General features: G+C 47.8%; 1 pseudogene; it reads left to right on the forward strand.

Annotated features, from left to right (window-relative positions):
- Nucleotides 1-3,213: 3,213 nt before the first annotated feature.
- On the forward strand, nt 3,214-18,249 carry LOC136456382 (splicing factor SF3a60 homolog; annotated as a pseudogene).
- The last annotated feature ends 8 nt before the right edge of the window (nt 18,250-18,257 follow it).

Here is an 18,257-nt window from a genome sequence, read left to right on the forward strand (position 1 = left end):
TGATCGGCGGAGGAGGAGGAGGAGGCGCGGCCGCTGCGGCGACTGGAGGGCTCCGCGACCCACCCGACGCCCAAGGGACGCCGCGCACGTCCCCTTCGCGCGCGGACCGATGCGTTGCGTTATGCTGTGTCCTCTTCTGGCCGGCCGCGGCGATGCCGAAGCCTACTCGCCCTACCCTATCGCTCGCATTGGCTGCTCGCGGCCGCGTCCCATTAGAAAACGAAGCTGGCTCGTGTCATGGTGGCGCCTTGCCATCTTGGCACGGCGCGCTATTTGCTAAGCAAGCACCTGATGGAAAAAGGAAAATCTAGTACCGAGCGTGGACGGCTGGCGTGACATAGCCACCTGTTGTCTACTTGTTATCCACAACCACAACACGGATCGAGGGGGATTTCTGTGGGAAATATACAAACACATACAGTGGATTAGTTATTACATCTTCAACTTTAACCATTTCGTAGTGCTTTCGATTTGTAAAGATGACATTGCAATGATTACGCCATGGGAGGGTATATGTGTATTTTCAAAGTTTGATGTTGTTTATTACGGATGAGTTCGCGTCGGTTATTTTAAAAGCGGCTGCGGGTTTATTTGGAACCATGCTACTGGACTTGGTCCTCACCCAGATGAATGAAACTGCCCCAATCTCAGAAAATTCAGGCTATGATTTTGTTATATAGGCCCTAAGTACATGAGACATTGGCCCAGTTTGGCCTGCCATCACCTGGCCTGCAGGCTGCAGGCAAGAAACCGGCCCATAAAACGTGAGACGCAGGATCGCCTGGTCCAGCGTTCGGTCGGATCCATCCCACCGCCCATTTTGCGGAAAAGCCAACAGACTTTTTATATCATTCCTAAATGCTAAGAATAGAGATTTTATTTAAAAACTATCCTCCAACAACTTCTCTAAATATTTATCTAAATATAGTCATCTTCTATTCCGTATTTTTCGCTAGCCAAAAATAGAAGACGAGAATGACTCTCTAGACTGTGCATGAGATATAGAAAAGCGGTTGGAGAGTGAAAAGATATAGAAAACAACTTTTATGCAAATAATTTGCTAAATGATGATTTAGAGAGTGAGATTTAGAGAGCCTCCTAGAGATACGTGATACGTTAACCCGGAAAAAGTGAAACATGACGACGTTCGTTGTTCCAGATATAGATGGTTTCACGGACATTTTACGTTCTTGTTTTGAAAACATTTATATTTTTATTTTTATAGTACAAAATTATTCTAACACATCGCTTCACATTCTCATTTCCGTTCTACGAGTAGTACCTAATCTACACCACCGGATCCGGATAGAGAAAACATCGATTTCTTACGTAGAGACCAAAGCAGCTACTAGAGACGGAGAGGACCGGTGTTTTTCGTCCGGCGGAAACATCCTCTCTTTGGTTGGCTCCCTTTTCGCCTCTACTGTGAAAGGCTCGGCGTTTTGTTTTTTTTATAGGGAAACACAACTGCATTAGGCATGACGTCCAGGCAAATCGCCATTAACGAGTTCTGTTACACACTCTGGGGCTTGATACCAAGACACATCGGAGCCAGCGTTGGTAAGCTGAATTAGTATAGGTTGTGCATGTTTTTTTTTTTGGTTACATGGAGCTTCAGCGCTCTCAGACGAGCCCAAATCTACGAGGCTTTTATCCGTGTGCTATTAAAAAAGTTTGTAATTACGCATAAATCATTAAAAAGGTTGAGCTCCTATGAGTGTCATCGTTCTGAACTCGTCATTCCGTCTATGTTATGTTTGTTTTTCATCGTTTGACAGCCCTGACATGTGAGCCCGGTCAGTGTAAACGTCTAAAATACCCTTATCTCGTTGTATCCTCTTGCTTCTTTCTATCTGCCTAGTGGTGTCAAGTTGTCAGCGACCTGGCTTCACCTTAATCCTCGCCGCGCGCCAGCCTCCTACCGCGCCGACGCCGGGGCAGAGCTCGCTCGCCCGCGCTCGCGGTGGCCGGACAGAGCTCGCCTGCGCCGCCCAGCTGGAGGAGGCACTTGGATGAACACACGATACGACTGTCGGCAGGCACTGTATAGCTCGATCGTGTGGCAGCAGATGCAGATCCGACTGGCAGGGAGGGAGAGGGAGGTGCTCAGGCGCACGACTACTTTAAAAGCCGACGCGCCCTGCTCGCCGGTCACCGCCGCAGATCCATTACAACCACAGCGCAGGCGCTAGTTGTTCATCGATCGATCCTTGATCGATCGGAGTTGCATGACGGAGCTAGCTAGTTACCTGCTTCTTATTTGAAGATGTTCTTCAGAGCAGTGCAGCACGCCCTCAGGTATGACTATGACTATGACTATGATCGACCTCAACTTGAATTGTTTGTTCTTGGATCGAGATCGACAACTAGCAAGGACATTGCTTCTTTTTCGTTCTTGCTTGCGTTGGGTTCTTCAATCCGATGAGACTCACTCGATTAGAGCGGTGTGTGTGGTGTGGTGTATCGGTCACAGGCAGGGAAAGAGCCGAGCCAGTGGCCCTGCCTAAAGTCGGCGTCACCGCTGCCGGCCGCTTCTCCACGGCCGCAGCAGACTCACAAAGGTGCCCGTCACCCGTCCTCATCATATTCCTTCGGCGCCCTTTTGTCTTGTCACACATACGTCTCTTTTGGTTGCTCACCATGCATGCATGCACGGCCGCCGCCTGCTGGCTAGCTCATCATCTTGCAGGTTGGCCGGGAAGGTGGCCCTGATCACAAAATGGAAGGCGTGGTGCTCCAGTCCGAAGACATCACCAGGGCGGCGCTGTACCTGGCATCTGATGAGTCCAAGTACGTCAACGGCCAAAACCAACGCGGGGAGGCGGCATCCGCGCCGCGCGGGCGATCTCCACCGGGAGCCGCTGTTCAAGCCTACGGCGGCACCACCTCGAGCACTCAGACGACAACGAGGGCGGCGAACCCGACCGTAGCGCAGAGCTCCCTCGGCCCTCGTGTGCACATGAAGGAGAAAGAGAGAGAAAGAGAAAGAGAAAGTTTGGGTGTGATAAATGGATCTCACTATCGAATAAAATGGATATTTCATCTATTTATTTAACACTGTTAGATAGAAAAGTGAACGGAATGACTTAGAGAGAAAAAAAATTCAGAACGGTAGCCCACTCGTGGAAGCTCAATTTTTTTTATGGCTCGTGCGTAATTATAAATATTTTTAACGGTAGACAGGAAAAAATCGTGCAAATCTATCCAGGGCCCTCGTCTCGTCCTCGTCCTCGTACCGCGAAATCGAAATCCACCACAACTACCCGGCGCAACTCCTCCCCCTTCCCGCCTCTCTACGGCGCTGCGCGACACCCGGCCTCCGCTAATCCGCTACGAAACGCCGCCGGAGGCGGGTGTAGCCTAGCGGGCGGGCAATGGCGTCAACGGTGCTGGAGGCGACGCGGGCGGCCCATGAGGACCTGGAGAGGCTGGAGCGGCTCGCGGTGCGCGAGCTGCAACGGGAGCCCGCTAACCCGCGCGACCGCCTCTTCCAGTCCCACCGCGTCCGCCACATGCTCGACCTCGTCGTCTCCACCTCGGGCAAGCTCGTATGTCCCCTTCTTCTCTTTCTCAGGGTTCACCACTCCATCCACTTCAGTGATTCGCTTTGCTTAGCTGGGTTAGGTTTGGACACGATCGATATTTGCCGTTCCTGTCCAATCGGGATGTTTGCTTAGGGTTGGCTTCTGAGTGTACGAGGAGTTACAGATCCGGCTTTCTCGCAATTCCTATTACATGTAAATCATGTTATGTTTATCTCTGAATTCGATCTGTGTAGATGGATTTTGTGCTCTTATTTTTCAGTTGGCACAACCTGGTTAGTGTTGTTTCACCGGAGGTTTTAGCTAGGGTTATTTCTGTACCGTTCTGCCCCCTCCTTTCTGTTTTGGTCCGAGTGAGGAATTTCCCTTTAGAAATTGAAATTTTGCTGTCCAGTGACGATCTCACTTTTGCTAATGTTGCTTGTGACTTGTTTAGGTGGAAATCTATGAGGACGAGGACAATGCTAGGAAGGATGAGATCAATACTCATCCTACTGCGCCCACGCAAAGTGGACTGTTTAGCAAGTACTATGAAAGGCTTAAAGAGGTATATATATAACCTTGCGTAGCTGCTTGCCTGACTGTGACAAAAGTCAATAGATTCCAGTACTCACTACTCAGGCACCAAAGCTCATGATGCTGCATATTATGTTTTTCTTTTTGAGATGAGTCTCCTCTGCTTTTAAGAAAGCAATAATGTACGGTACAAACTATCTGGCTGGAGATACTAGCATGCAAAAACAAATAAAAGCAAACCGGAAAGAATTATCCTGCTACAACGTAGCTAAAGCTCCGTAATGTCCGGGACAGGAATAGGTGTCTGAAGTTGTTCATCCAGTTCCAAATGATCTTCTCCACTATAATGTGGTCTTTTGGCTTTAGTAGTGGTAGCTCCATCCACTTCTGCAGAAAAGATATAGCATAAAACAGCACTTCAGTGGGGTGGCTAGGATATTTCCTCTCAAATTTCATCTTATTCATGTTTTCCAAATTGATAATGCCAAGCCTGCAAAGAAAAAAGAAGGTATGCACGCTGGGGTAAATTCAGGTTAGTTCTAACCTAACTTCCCATGAAGTCAGATCTAGAAATGGGATGAGAGTCCCAACCGAAAGCCTCTGTAAAACTGCACCATGCAAATCTAACAATAGGGCATCTAAAGAAAATATGGTCTATGTTCGCAGGTTCATTAGAAAGACCAATGCACACGCCATTTCTAGGCCCTTGTTGAAACTGTTGTGGCCTGTAATTTACCATAGAAGAATTGATAATTTTCATGGGCGGTTTTCATTTCCAAAGTTCTTTTGTCATACTGTCGCTGACCCCTCCATCAGTTAAAAGTCTCTAGAGAGATTTGGTAGTGAACTGCAGCCATCAAATCCACCAATGGATTGTAGTGAGATGAGGATAGAAACCCACTGAAATTTATACCCCTATCATCTTCAGTTCAATATTAAGCTACTGTAGCATTTGGTTCTTCACAAATCCTACGTAACTCAGGGTACTCGGTTTTTAAATGGCCAATCCATATACCATTCCAGAAAAAAATCTTCCTGCTATTGCATTGCGTGCCCTGCAAATAGCTCCACATTTGAACAAATATGTAAAACTTATGTAGGCCCTTATGTTTGTAAATAGCTCCACATTTGAACAGATGTCTAAAACTTATGTACAGAGAATTGCATTTATGTTTGGAATTAAATGAGCTATGATTTATCATCTGGCATGTATTTGGTTTGAAGAATTCTGAACCAAGTACTATTTGAGCCTCGCACATATTTCCAAATCCATTTTACGCGCAAACATTCATTCATAACCTTGGTTTCAATTATCCCAAGAGCACCTTGGTCCTTGGGTCTGACTACCATTTCCAACTAATTTATCTTATGCACTTTGCTAGATGATTTTTGACTTGATATAGTTCATCACTTCATCTTATCATGAACTCTGCTAATTGTAAAATCACATTGTATATATAGGCATATGTTAACCTTCCCAAGATTAATGTTTTACCCTTCCATGGGTCTAGTCCCCTCGGCATCTTATTGTGAATATCTGAAAATGCATTAAACCCCATAATATGTCAATCAGAAACAGGTAGGTGCATATTATGTATCAGTAGAAGAACATGATATTGTTTTTCAATGGTGTTCCCCCTTTTTAACAAAATTACTCGTGTGAATATCCAAAAGTAGACAAGTTGAAAACAGAATGATTTGACAGCAACCAAGATTTCATGCATCTAATTAAAAACATTTCTTTTTTGTGGTGTGTGTGTGTGTGTGTTGTGGACTCCTTTATAGGACGCCACTATAGGCGCAGGATGAGGAGGGCCACGGCCAGCAGTGGCTAAGGCCTTTTCAGTTTTAGTAAGAGAATAATCAGGGAGGATTTTTAGGATCTAGACCATTGTTTGTTAGGAAGGAAATGCACCTGGACTATAAAGGATGCACTTAGGAATGTAATCAATCTTATCGAAGAAGAATAGAACCTCCCAGGCGGGTGGGGTTCCTCTTCGACGGTGGCTGCGCGCGGTTCTGCCGCTGCCGCCGGCGATCTTCCCACCGCGCCATTGCCCCGCTATCCTCTCCGTTCCAATCTCCAGTCCCAGCTCCTCCGTTCTCCCCTGCATACTCCACGACGGCAACGCCGTATCAATTTGGTATCAGAGACCATCTCTGGTGCATCGACTTCCATGTCCGGCACCATTCTTGATCCTGCGGCCATGGACGCAAAGTTCGATCGCATCTTGGGCCAACTCACCACCATCAACAACCGTCTCAATTCCCACGACTCTCGTCTAGCGCGCGTGGAGACCGGCAAGACCAACGATGACAAGGGCACCGGCGGGAACGACGACCACAGTGGTGATGACGAGGTGGAGGACGACGCGCACGACATCGAGCGCAACCGCGCCTGGGCCTCGTTTCGCGACCGGGACCGCTTCACCCGCGGCGCATTCGATCGCGACTTCTCCAGCCGCGGCTACAACGATCGTGGTGGCCGCGGCCACGATGATCGCGGTGGGCGGGGTTACGACAACCGCGGTGAGCGTGGCTACGAAGACCGGGGCGGCCGCGGCTACACTTACCGCAGCGGGCGCGGCTACACCAACCGCGGCTTCGACGACTACGACGCCCGCGACTTCAGCCGGGGCGCCCGCGACTACGGACGAGCAGGCCGCGACCGTGACCAGGATCGCGACTACGACCGCGGTGGAGGCCGTTTCCTCGATCGACGTCGTGAGCCGCACAGGCCACCCAAAATTCCGTTTCCCACCTTCAATGGGGAGTCGGATCCATTGACCTGGCTCAATAAATGCGACAATTTCTTCCGCGGCCATCGTGTTCCAGAAGATGAGAAGGTGTGGATGGCCTCTCTGCACCTCGACGGTACCGTGGCGGAGTGGTACTACCAGATGGAGCGCGACTTCGGCATGGTTCCGTGGCCGTGTTTCGTGGACTTCGTCAACCTCCGCTTCGGGCCGCCGATCCGCACCAACTCGATCGCGGAGATCAAGGCATTGATCCGCACAGGCACCGTGGAGGACTATTCGTGGCGCTTCCTGGCCCTGCTTGCGCGCTGCGACGACCTCGCCACGCGGACGGTGATTGACCTCTACACGGGAGGTTTGGGTCAGCCACTGGCCCACGACGTCGAGATGCAGCACCCCGCCAATCTTCAGAAGGCCATGAGCCTTGCGCGGGCGTTCGAGCAGCGCCAAGCGGAGTCCTCTATTGTCAACAGTTCGGCGGCGCCTAAGGGCTCTAGCCGTCGGGCAATTGCGTCGGCCACCACTGCTGCCCCTGGCACCATGGTGTAGGATGGCAAGACGGAGGGGCCGCGGCCACGCTTTCGCCGCCTCACACCGGCGGAGATGCAGGAGAAACGCCAAAGTGGGCAGTGCTATTTCTGCCCGGAGCCGTACAACAAGGATCATAAGTGCGCCGCCAAGGGCGTCTTCCTCATGGACTTGGCGGACGGCGAGGACGACCCCCTCAGCGAGATCAACGACTTGGAGATATCCCTCTCCGCGCTGACTGGCCTCAACTTCGCTGATTCTATGCTGCTGCAGGTCACAGTGAGCGGCGTCCAACTGCGGGCGTTGGTGGACACGGGCTCCACCCACACGTTCATCCACTCCACGCTCGCGGAGCGCCTGGGTCTCACCGTCGCCGCGCGCCGGCCTCAACGTCATGGTGGCCAACGGCGACCGAGTGCGCAGCCCGGGCGTCTGCCTCGCTACTCCGGTCACCATTGGTGGGGAGGCCTTCTCCATCGACTGTTTCGCACTTGACTTGGGCGGCTTCGATCTGGTCCTTGGCGTCCAGTGGCTTCGGACGCTGGGGCCCATCGTCTGGGACTTCGGCGCCCTGGCGATGTCTTTCTGGTACAACGGCCGCTCCCATCACTGGACCGGCGTGCACAGCCGGGGCGTGGCCGCCTGCGTCATCGCCGACCCCCGTGCGGTGCTGGAGGAGCTGCTGCAGTCGTACCACGACATCTTCGAGGAGCCCCGTGGGCTGCCGCCACCACGCCGCCACGACCACAGGATCCACCTCCTGCCGAGCACCCCACCTGTGGCGGTGCGGCCGTACCGGTACCCGCAGCTCCTCAAGGACGAAATCGAGCGGCAGTGCGAGGACATGCTCGGCCAAGGGATCATCCGGGAGTCGACCTCACCATTTTCCTCCCCGGTGCTCCTCGTCCGCAAGCACGACGACAGTTGGCGCTTCTGTGTCGACTACCGCGCCCTCAACGACGCCACCGTGAAAGACAAGTTCCCGATCCCGGTGGTCGACGAGCTCCTGGACGAGCTGAAAGGTGCCCGCTTCTTCACCAAGATCGACTTACGCAGCGGGTACCACCAGGTGCGCATGCATCCGGACGACGTCGCCAAGACTGCCTTCCGGACCCACCGCGGGCAATTCGAGTTCCTCGTCATGCCCTTTGGCCTCACCAATGCACCGGCGACATTTCAGGCGCTCATGAACGATGTGCTCAAACCATTCATCCGTCGCTTTGTTCTGGTTTTTTTGATGATATTCTAATCTACAGCCACTCGTGGGCTGAGCACTTACAACATGTCAAGGCTGTGCTGCAGCAGATGCGCGACCATCATCTCTTCGCCAAGCGCTCCAAATGTTCCTTCGGCGACCCATTTGTGGCCTACCTCGGTCACATTATCACAGCCGAGGGGGTCGCCATGGATCCTGACAAGGTCGCTGCGGTGGAGGCGTGGCCACAACCCCGCTCGGTCCGGGCGCTGCGCGGATTCCTCGGCCTCACCGGTTATTACCGAAAGTTTATCGTCGGGTACGGTGGTGTCGCAGCGCCACTTACTGCTCTCAAGCGGGAAGCCTTCACCTGGACAGCGGAGGCCGAAGCGGCTTTCCTCGCCCTCAAGACTGCGCTGATCACTGCGCCTCTCTTCCAGCTTCCAGACTTCACCAAGCGGTTCGTGGTGGACTGCGATGCGTCTGGCGCGAGGTTTGGCGCTGTGCTGCACCAGGGTGACTGCGCCATTGCCTTCTTCAGCCAGCCAGTTGCTCCTCACCATGCCAAGCTGCCAGCTTATGAGCGCGAGCTCATTGGGCTGGTCAAGGCTGTCCGTCATTGGCGTCCTTACCTCTGGGGTCGGGCGTTCACCATCCGAACCGACCACTGGAGCCTCAAGTTCCTCCTCGACTAGCGCCTGACGACGATCCCTCAGCACACGTGGGTGTCCAAGCTGTTCGGCTATGACCTCACAGTTGAGTACCGCGCTGGGAAGCTCAACACCGTCGCGGACGCGCTGTCACGCCGTGACGAGGTGGCGGCGGTCCTGGCTCTCTCCGGGCCCCTCTTCACCGACTTTGATACCCTGCGTGCTGAGCTGCAGGATGACGTAGCGGCCCGGAACCTTCGCCACCAGCTTGCTGCAGGAACAGCGCCGGATGGCTGGCAGCTCGTCGACGGCTTGCTGCTCTACAAGGGCCGTGTCTTAGTTCCAGAGACCTCCAGCTTGTGGCCGCAGCTGCTCCGAGATGCTCATGAGGCTGGCCATGAGGGTGTCCAGAAAACTCTCCATCGGCTGTGGGCTTCCTTCTACAACAGCCGTGCCCATCGGATGGTCCGCGACTTCGTTCGGGGGTGCGCCGTCTGTCAGCGCAACAAGACGGACCATCTCCACCCGGCTGGTCTGCTACAGCCCCTGCCGGTGCCGACCCATGTCTGGAGCGACATTGCCATGGATTTCGTCGAAGGCTTTCCACGGGTCGCCGGGAAGTCGGTCATCTTGACCATCGTCGACCGCTTCTCCAAGATGGCTCATTTTGTGGCTTTGAGCCATCCCTACTCCGCGCAGTCCGTCGCTCGGGCCTTCTTCGACAACATCGTCCGGCTACACGGCTTTCCGTGCTCGATTGTCAGTGATCGCGACACGGTCTTCACCAGCCACTTCTGGGAGGAACTGTTCAAGCTGGCCGGTGTCAAGCTCCTACGGAGCTCGGCCTTTCATCCCCAGACGGACGGTCAATCGGAAGTCACCAACCGAATCATCGTCATGTACCTGCGGTGCCTAGCTGGTGATCGCCCTCGTTCGTGGCTGCAGTGGCTGCCTTGGGCGGAGTACTGCTTCAACACTTCGTACCAATCAGCGCTTCGGGCCACGCCGTTTGAGGTGGTCTATGGCAGGGCACCACCGGCCCTTGTGTCCTACACTCCAGGCGTGGCCCGGGTGGCTGCTGTGGATCGTCAGCTCCGTGACCGTGACACCTTCCTGGCAGAGATTCGTGAATGGCTCAGGACACCATGCGGGAGCACCAAAACAAGAAGCGCCGCCATGTGGAGTTCGCTGTTGGTGATTGGGTACTGCTTCGTCTCCATCAGAGCAGTGGCGGACCCATAGGGTAGTTTAGGTAGGCCCAGGACTACCCTGGAATCTGGTCCAAAGTTTATTTAGTACTCAGCATTTTCAATCCTTTAGCCTATAGAAAATATGACCCAATAAAAAACTGAAAGAAGCCCACGTTATAGTAGTCACGGAGTGTGCGCAGTCAAGGCCTGTTGTGCTCCTGCGTGGTGAAACTGGGGAGTAGGCGGGGCCTCCTGCCTGAGTCATGCGGCTTTACCAGAGTGGCTGGGCCGTTCGACGGCTCTCTCCCACTAGGGAAGCAGATGGGGACGCGCCTGGCCAGTATCGATGCCTAGTGCATGTGCTGCATGGCGCTGTGCTGTTGGGCTCTTTTGGAGTTTGCTAAGTGGACGTTGACTTCTCTTTTAAAATTAATATCTTTTGGATCCGAGCTCCCAATATAGCAAATAATATGTCTGTTTCGATTGTCTCGACGAGCTCTTCGCATTGGTGTACTCCAAAACTTTGTTTGATACTATTTTTCTATAAAATAAATTTCGAATTTCTTTTATGTCCAATCTCCGCCAAGTTCATGCTTTCATGGCAATGAAAAAGCGCAAAGCAAAAGCCTTGAACTAGAACTTGTATTATAATCTCTTATTTATGTAAGACCTTATATAAGTTTGGTTAATTTATATAAGTTTTGAGCCTTTCAATTGTATTATCTCAATTTGGTTAATTTATAGCCATTTTACCGATTTTTTTTTTTGAATTTTGTCGTGTTGCACATAATTTTTTTTTTACTAGGACTACCCTGGTTTCAAATCCTGGGTCCGCCACTGCATCAGAGGACAGCTGTGGGCATTACATCCGCCTCCCCTTCCAAGCTTGCGCCACGCTATTTTGGGCCCTATCAGGTGGTTGCGCTGCTGGGCGCTGTGGCTTATCGTCTGCAGCTTCCTCCAAAGGCGCGCATACATGATGTCTTTCACGTCGCCTTGCTGAAGAAGTATGAAGGTGATCCGCCTGCTGCCATTATGCCATTACCAATCATTCTTCGTGGTCGTGTGGTGCCTACTCCTTCTCAGGTGGTTCGAGCTTGTCTCAACCGTGGTACCTGGGAGCTGTTGGTGCAGTGGACAGGTTGTTCTCCTGCTGATGCCACTTGGGAGCCGATCGCTGATTTCAAGGAACGTTACCCGGAGTTTCAGCTCGCGGACGAGCTGTTTGTTGGGGAGGAGGGAAATGTTGTGGACTCCTTTATAGGACGCCACTATAGGCACAGGATGAGGAGGGCCACGGCCAGCAGTGGCTAAGGCCTTTTCAGTTTTAGTAAGAGAATAATCAGGGAGGATTTTTAGGATCTAGACCATTGTTTGTTAGGAAGGAAATGCACCTGGACTATAAAGGATGCACTTAGGAATGTAATCAATCTTATCGAAGAAGAATAGAACCTCCCAGGCGGGTGGGGTTCCTCTTCGACGGTGGCTGCGCGCGGTTCTGCCGCTGCCGCCGGCGATCTTCCCACCGCGCCATTGCCCCGCTATCCTCTTCGTTCCAATCTCCAGTCCCAGCTCCTTCTCCGTTCTCCCCTGCATACTCCACGACGGCAGCGCCGTATCAGTGTGTGTGTGTGTGTTTGGGGGGGGGGGGGGGTAGTCTTTTTTCTGCTATCCCAAAGCAAGCCTTGGAAATTGAACTGATCAGTGATCAGACATTGGGTCGGTTTCCCTATTATTGTGAGATTTGCACCATGTTGATCCTTTAAATGCATCCTTTTTTGGGTCCAATTGGCCCTCTGCTGTGCTAGCAAACAAATATTCATTTTTCAGCAAATCTCTAGTCTTTCTTAGTTTTTGTGAATTTTGCCTTAAGTATATTTTTTTGCTTGCTTACAGATCCGTGAATATCATCGGCGGAACCCATCTGCCCGTTTTGTCAGTACAACTGATGACTATGAAGAGCTTCTAAAGGAGGAGCAAGTTATTGAATTCACTGGCGAGGTATTGTCACCTTTTTTGTTGCTTGTAACTCTGCTCGATATTTTGTGTGCCTTTTTGTCATGAGCCATATGATTTTTAATCTTAGTAACTTGTTACTTGCATGCATTTTTCCTTGATGATTGATACTTATATTCCTGTGACTATTCAAGCCTTTAAAATTATTGCAGTTTACCTGGATACATCTTTTTGCAATTGTTTGTGCCATGTTATAGTCTTTGTTTTAACCTATGCAAGTTACATTGCTCATCAGTAGGGTTCTGCTAAAAACCTTTTAGAGTCCATTAGTGCCCTTCCTTTTCCTTTCACTACAGTAGTCTTGAAGCTGAGGGTATCTCCGTTGTGATACATGTACTTTAATTTCTGCAGGATTGTTTGATTCCTCTTGTGGGATTTTGGTGGTGTCGATGGTAAGATTTAGACAATGATTGAAACTGCGATGGAGAATGATCAATAACTTGACAATCATTCAATGATCTATTCCTTTTTTGATTTTCGCCGCTGTGTGGTCCTTCTCCTGCTAGATCATGTTGCATATTCACTACATTTCTTCTGTTTATATTCTACTATTCTCACAATAGTTTTAATTAGGTTTGCTAATGACCTGGTTCTGCATTTTGATAGGAAACTTTTGGCCGTTACCTTGACTTGCATGAGCTTTATAACGAGTTCATAAATTCCAAGTTTGGAACGCCCATGGAATACTCGGCTTATGTTGGCTGTTTCTCCCAGACGGACAAGATCTCACATAGTCATAAAACTACAAGGTATGTCATGCATTTTCACTAAGGTCTGAAACATATGATCTCCTGGCATGGGCTTGACTAGTATGGCTATGCCATATCCACCTCTGGTTGAATCCCCTTTTTCTTTTCTGATAGTGGTAGTATGTCGTGAGGGACACTGCAGGGAAATTACCTACCGTAGGTTAGTAGGGCTCAACATGTTCAAGTCTATATGTAGGATAGTTGCTCAGCTGTTTATTGTTTAACCTGTCTAGCATTCATTTCATATGTTTCATAGGGGAAAAAAACCTAAATCGTGGTATAGGGTAATGCATATCCAAGTACATATGTATGATAGTTGCTCAGCCTTTTCACCTGTCTAACATTCATTTCATATGTTGCACTTATATGTCAATTGTTATGCTCAATATTGTTTATACCTTTCAATTTGTTTAATTGACAGACAATACAGAGAATACTTGGAACACATTTTGGAATATCTGACATCATTTCTGTATCGCACAGAGCCATTGCAAGACAATGATAAGATTTTTTTAAAGGTCAGTCTTATTTTACATTTTTTCTATATTAATGTCCCTTTGTGTTCCACATGCTTATGTGATTATGCAGTGTTTTACTTCGGATTATACTCTGCTTTGTAGTGTTTTTAACTATGATGTCACTCCTTTATATTCATTTAGGAGCTGCTAATAGTGGTTTGGCAGTAATTTGTTCAATAGCATAGAGCATATTTATGATTAAATACTTATAATTAACATTCTAATGTCATACATTTGTACAGCTGGAGAGTGAATTCGAGGAATGATGGGCCAATGGAGAAATACCTGGATGGGGAAATAAAGGCGCAGAAAAAGAGTCTGAAATAGATCTTGATTACTACAGCACAGTTGAAGAACTTGAGCTTGGCCCGGAAAAATTAAAACAGGTTTGATCTTAAAACATTATGCTGTTACCAAGCATTATTTTCTTGTCTGGTATCTTCGACTGTACATCGGTTCCTTGTGTGATGAGTTCTGTTGATTCATTTACATCCTTTTAGGCTTTAGCTGCTCGAGGTTTGAAGAGTGGTGGTACTGTTCAAAAGCGTGTGGATCGGCTTTTCTTGCTGAAGGTGATATTAAAGACGCTAGTATTACCTATTTTTGTTACCTTTTTACCATTTCTTTTGAATTTACTTACTGTTGATTATATTTTGCAGCTTAGACCGTTGGAGCAACTGGATAGGAAGCATTTTGCCAAAGTTCCACATACTAAAGATGGCTCAAACACAGCTTCCAGTGGCAACATTTTTAAGGATGATATGAAGAAAGAAATTGCATTGATGGAAGTAAAGATGAAGCGTCTTTGTGAGCTGCTAGATGAGGTTTGCTCTTTAGCTGCTCCCTGTGTTTACGTTACGCATGTAATTTTGGACGCACAGTCAATCCTTTTGCGACCACTTAATTCCTTGTATAAGATAATCCTATGAAGATGAAACCCGTTTACTTTGAGGAATGTACTTCATTTCCATCTTAAGCTAGTCTATTCAAATGGAAGACCATCTCGTTTGTCTAGATTGAGTTGGTCTTCTCTAGAAATCTGGGATCATTTTTTGTTTTGGGTGTGTGGCTTGCTGGCATTACACTGTTCCTCAAATTACAATTTTAGGCATGCAGGGAAGTACTAATAAGGTATGATTGTAGACTCATTCTGAAATAGTTTATGTGATACGTGTGTTAGACTGTAAATGTATATATGCGTGTGTATATGGGCCTGGGCCTTGGTATAGCCGGCCGGTCCTCTATTTGGTTGGATAGATATGAGGAGATCTCGGTTTGGTCCTGTTTCTATAAACCACGAGATCTTCTCTTCCCTATATATATGTACATAGGTCTCTCCAATCAATCTATTATTCCACGCAATCCTTATTGCTTTCAATGTGGGTGCTTTCTTCGTTAGTCTATCCATGTGATGTGGGTGCTTTCTTCTTTTGTGTATCTTGTATGTGTGAATTCTCTATCACCTTTTGTTTGGGTTGAAAGCTCCATTTACATTACCACAACTTAAAACATGCTTTGGAAGGCTTTATAAAAAAATTAACAGATGATTAGTGCATCGCCTCTTGCTTTTTTCCTAATAAGTTGATACTGTGTATGTTCTGGTCACCAATGTAATCACATGCCAGTTTTAATATGGTAGATATGTATATTTTTGTTTGCAAACCCAAGCACAAACTGTACGAGGACTGTGCTACAATTCCATTCCAGAACGATCTACTTCTTGTTACTACTAACCTTCCTTTTTGGAAGGGCTACTAGTGTTCACTACATCGTTATGTTGCTTGTGTAGGCCTTTGTAAGGACAAAGGAAAATGCGGAGAAGAAGCTTACTTTGACGTATGAAGAGATGGAAGCAGAACGGGAGGAGGTAATTAGTTACTTATCCCCCTCTTTTATAAAAAAAAACTTATCTATTTGTGTCTTGCACTATTCATGGAGTCCAGAGCGTGTTCTCTATTTTCAATGTTGTAGCTGCTGCTATTCTTTGTTGTGCTATGTTATGACCGGTACGGTCTACAGGCGCAGACACCGTGGCTAGGAGCCCGGCTGAGTCGGCCCAGTTGGTTATCAAGTCCTAGAATCTAGGATACTTATCTCTTGAGTTTGTTACTTGATTAAGTTAGAGTTGAGTCGGTTGAAGATTTGCTTGTATAAGTATTGAACAATTACGATTGAATGAATTAGCCTGGGATTGAGATACTCTTATCTCCCTTGGGCACCCAGCCCTTGCCTACTGCTATTCGTCATTGGCTTTTCACGCTGACTAGCGCCGGCGCCGAGCACGGCGCCGCACGTTCGTCGCCGCGCCTTCAAGCCTCGACCACCCGTTCACCACCGCTACAACCTCAGGAGCCTGAGCCTCAACATGCTATCTTGAAAACACCAATGAGTGTGGTTTTTAACAATTTTAAAATATAAACTGACATATGCATGTCCAATATGCTTTAGGAAGAAAACTACTCAGCTAGACATGCTTTTGGCTGCTTTTTTATCAGTATTGTTGCCTACTGAGATATACCAAAATCATATTCATGGACATGGAGTACCATTTTCCTTTCCCCTAAAACAGTTCTGCAAGTGTCTTGGATGTAACCCCCCTCATTTTTGTATTCTGAAAATCCATTCTCTGGGTCATGGTATGCCCTTTTGCTTTGAAACATTGGTACAGTACATAGCGAATAAGTTTCCAAGTCATTTACTATGTATATTCCATGGTGATTTGCTGATTAGTGTTGTCACATTTAGCTCTAATAACTGATTAAGCCGCATACCATGGCAAGTCCAATGTAAAATCTTATTGGGTACTCGCTTCCAAAAAAAAATCTTATTGGGTACTGGTAGTAGCTTGTTGTAAAGGTGAGCGAATGTTTTCAGTTAGGAAGTTAGAATGCAGTTCTTGGCTTGTTTGCTTCAAATTCCTTGTATGATCTTATACGACTTGGCTGAACATAGTATTTTTCTTTCATGGAAGTAAACTACTTAGTTTTTCAACTAGTGGCTTATATATATGTATATGTATTTTTCTATAGGAGGAGGTACAAGCTGACACTGAGAGTGATGATGAAGAGCAACAAATCTACAATCCTCTCAAGTTGCCAATGGGTTGGGATGGCAAGCCTATCCCCTATTGGCTGTACAAGCTACATGGCCTTGGGCAGGTAACTAGTTGTCATATTTGGGAGTTGGGAGTATATTTCCTAGTAGCTTGTTCCCTCTAGTCGAGTGAGATGGCGCGTACCACCAATGCTTTCACTCATGGTACAGATTGACTATTTGACACCCATTAAGATGTCAGTCATTTATGGACTGATCAGTCGTCACTTCAAATTATGACGCCAAAAATGAAATTCTGTTTTGCTATATAAATTGGCAGCCATCCTTGTTCAGCGACTAACACTTCTGCAAGGTAATAGTGATGTTGCAGTATAGGATGAATATAGAGCTGTATGTGGTTTTGTGTATGTCGTGTTGTATGGGTTCTTACCCCATTTCGTTATCTTCTTAATATAATGATGCGCAGCTCTCCTGCGTTTTCGAGGGGAAAAAATGAAGTCTTCTATTATGTTTTCTGCAGTGTTAACATTTGATAGTAACTTTTGGACTTTAATTTCTAAGCACTTTCCACCTACTGAGGTGGTTGTTTTCTCCTTACCCAGTCTAGAGCATTAAAAGATTCTGTTTCTGCGTAAATTTTATGCTAATTTAGAAATGTAATCCATCTGACTAATGTATTTATGTGATCACATGTTCACGTTTGTTAGTGCATTTTCCCTCTTCCGGAACTGCTTTGGACCGGAACATTAAGGCACCCTTTGCCTTTTATGCTTAGTAATCTCCATCAAATTTGGTATCTGATGCATTTTTAACTGTTATGGTTTGTTCAGGAATTCAAGTGTGAGATATGTGGAAACCATAGCTATTGGGGGCGAAGGGCTTACGAGCGTCATTTCAAGGAATGGCGTCATCAGCATGGGATGCGATGCCTTGGCATTCCCAATACTAAGAATTTCAATGAAATTACATCCATCGATGTATGCCATCTCTTGTTTTGTTGATATTATTTTCTTTACTTGGTATACTTATTGATACATAGCTTACTGCATTGTTTCTCCAAATAATGAATAGTTTGGTCTTTTAGTTTTTATTTGCTCATATCATATTGGTTTTCCACTTTTCATTGTGCTTTTTTTATTCTGTTTCCTTGTATGAAACATAATGCAAATGAATGCATTCCTTGCCTGCCATATTTCTTGACATTGTCCGTTTTATTGAATGTGTTTAACATTTTTTTTCTACTGTCAGGAGGCTAAAGCGCTCTGGGAGAAAATTCAAGCACGACAAGGGGTGAACAAGTGGTGGCCAGACCTAGAAGAAGAGTACGAAGATCAAGAAGGCAACATCTACAACGAGAAGACCTACACTGACCTGCAGCGTCAAGGCCTGATCTAGGGCTCCTGCTGGTTAAGTTGTTGGGATTTGTTCAGAACTCTATCTCATATAAGCTGTAATTCTGAATATATTGGCCCATTTGGCATGCTCATGTGCGCATGTCCTGGTTGTCATGGTAGTCTTCTCCTGTGTTCGCCTCATGTGCTTT

This window comes from Miscanthus floridulus, chromosome 6, assembly GCF_019320115.1.
Source record: "Miscanthus floridulus cultivar M001 chromosome 6, ASM1932011v1, whole genome shotgun sequence".
Classification (NCBI taxonomy): Eukaryota; Viridiplantae; Streptophyta; class Magnoliopsida; order Poales; family Poaceae; genus Miscanthus; species Miscanthus floridulus.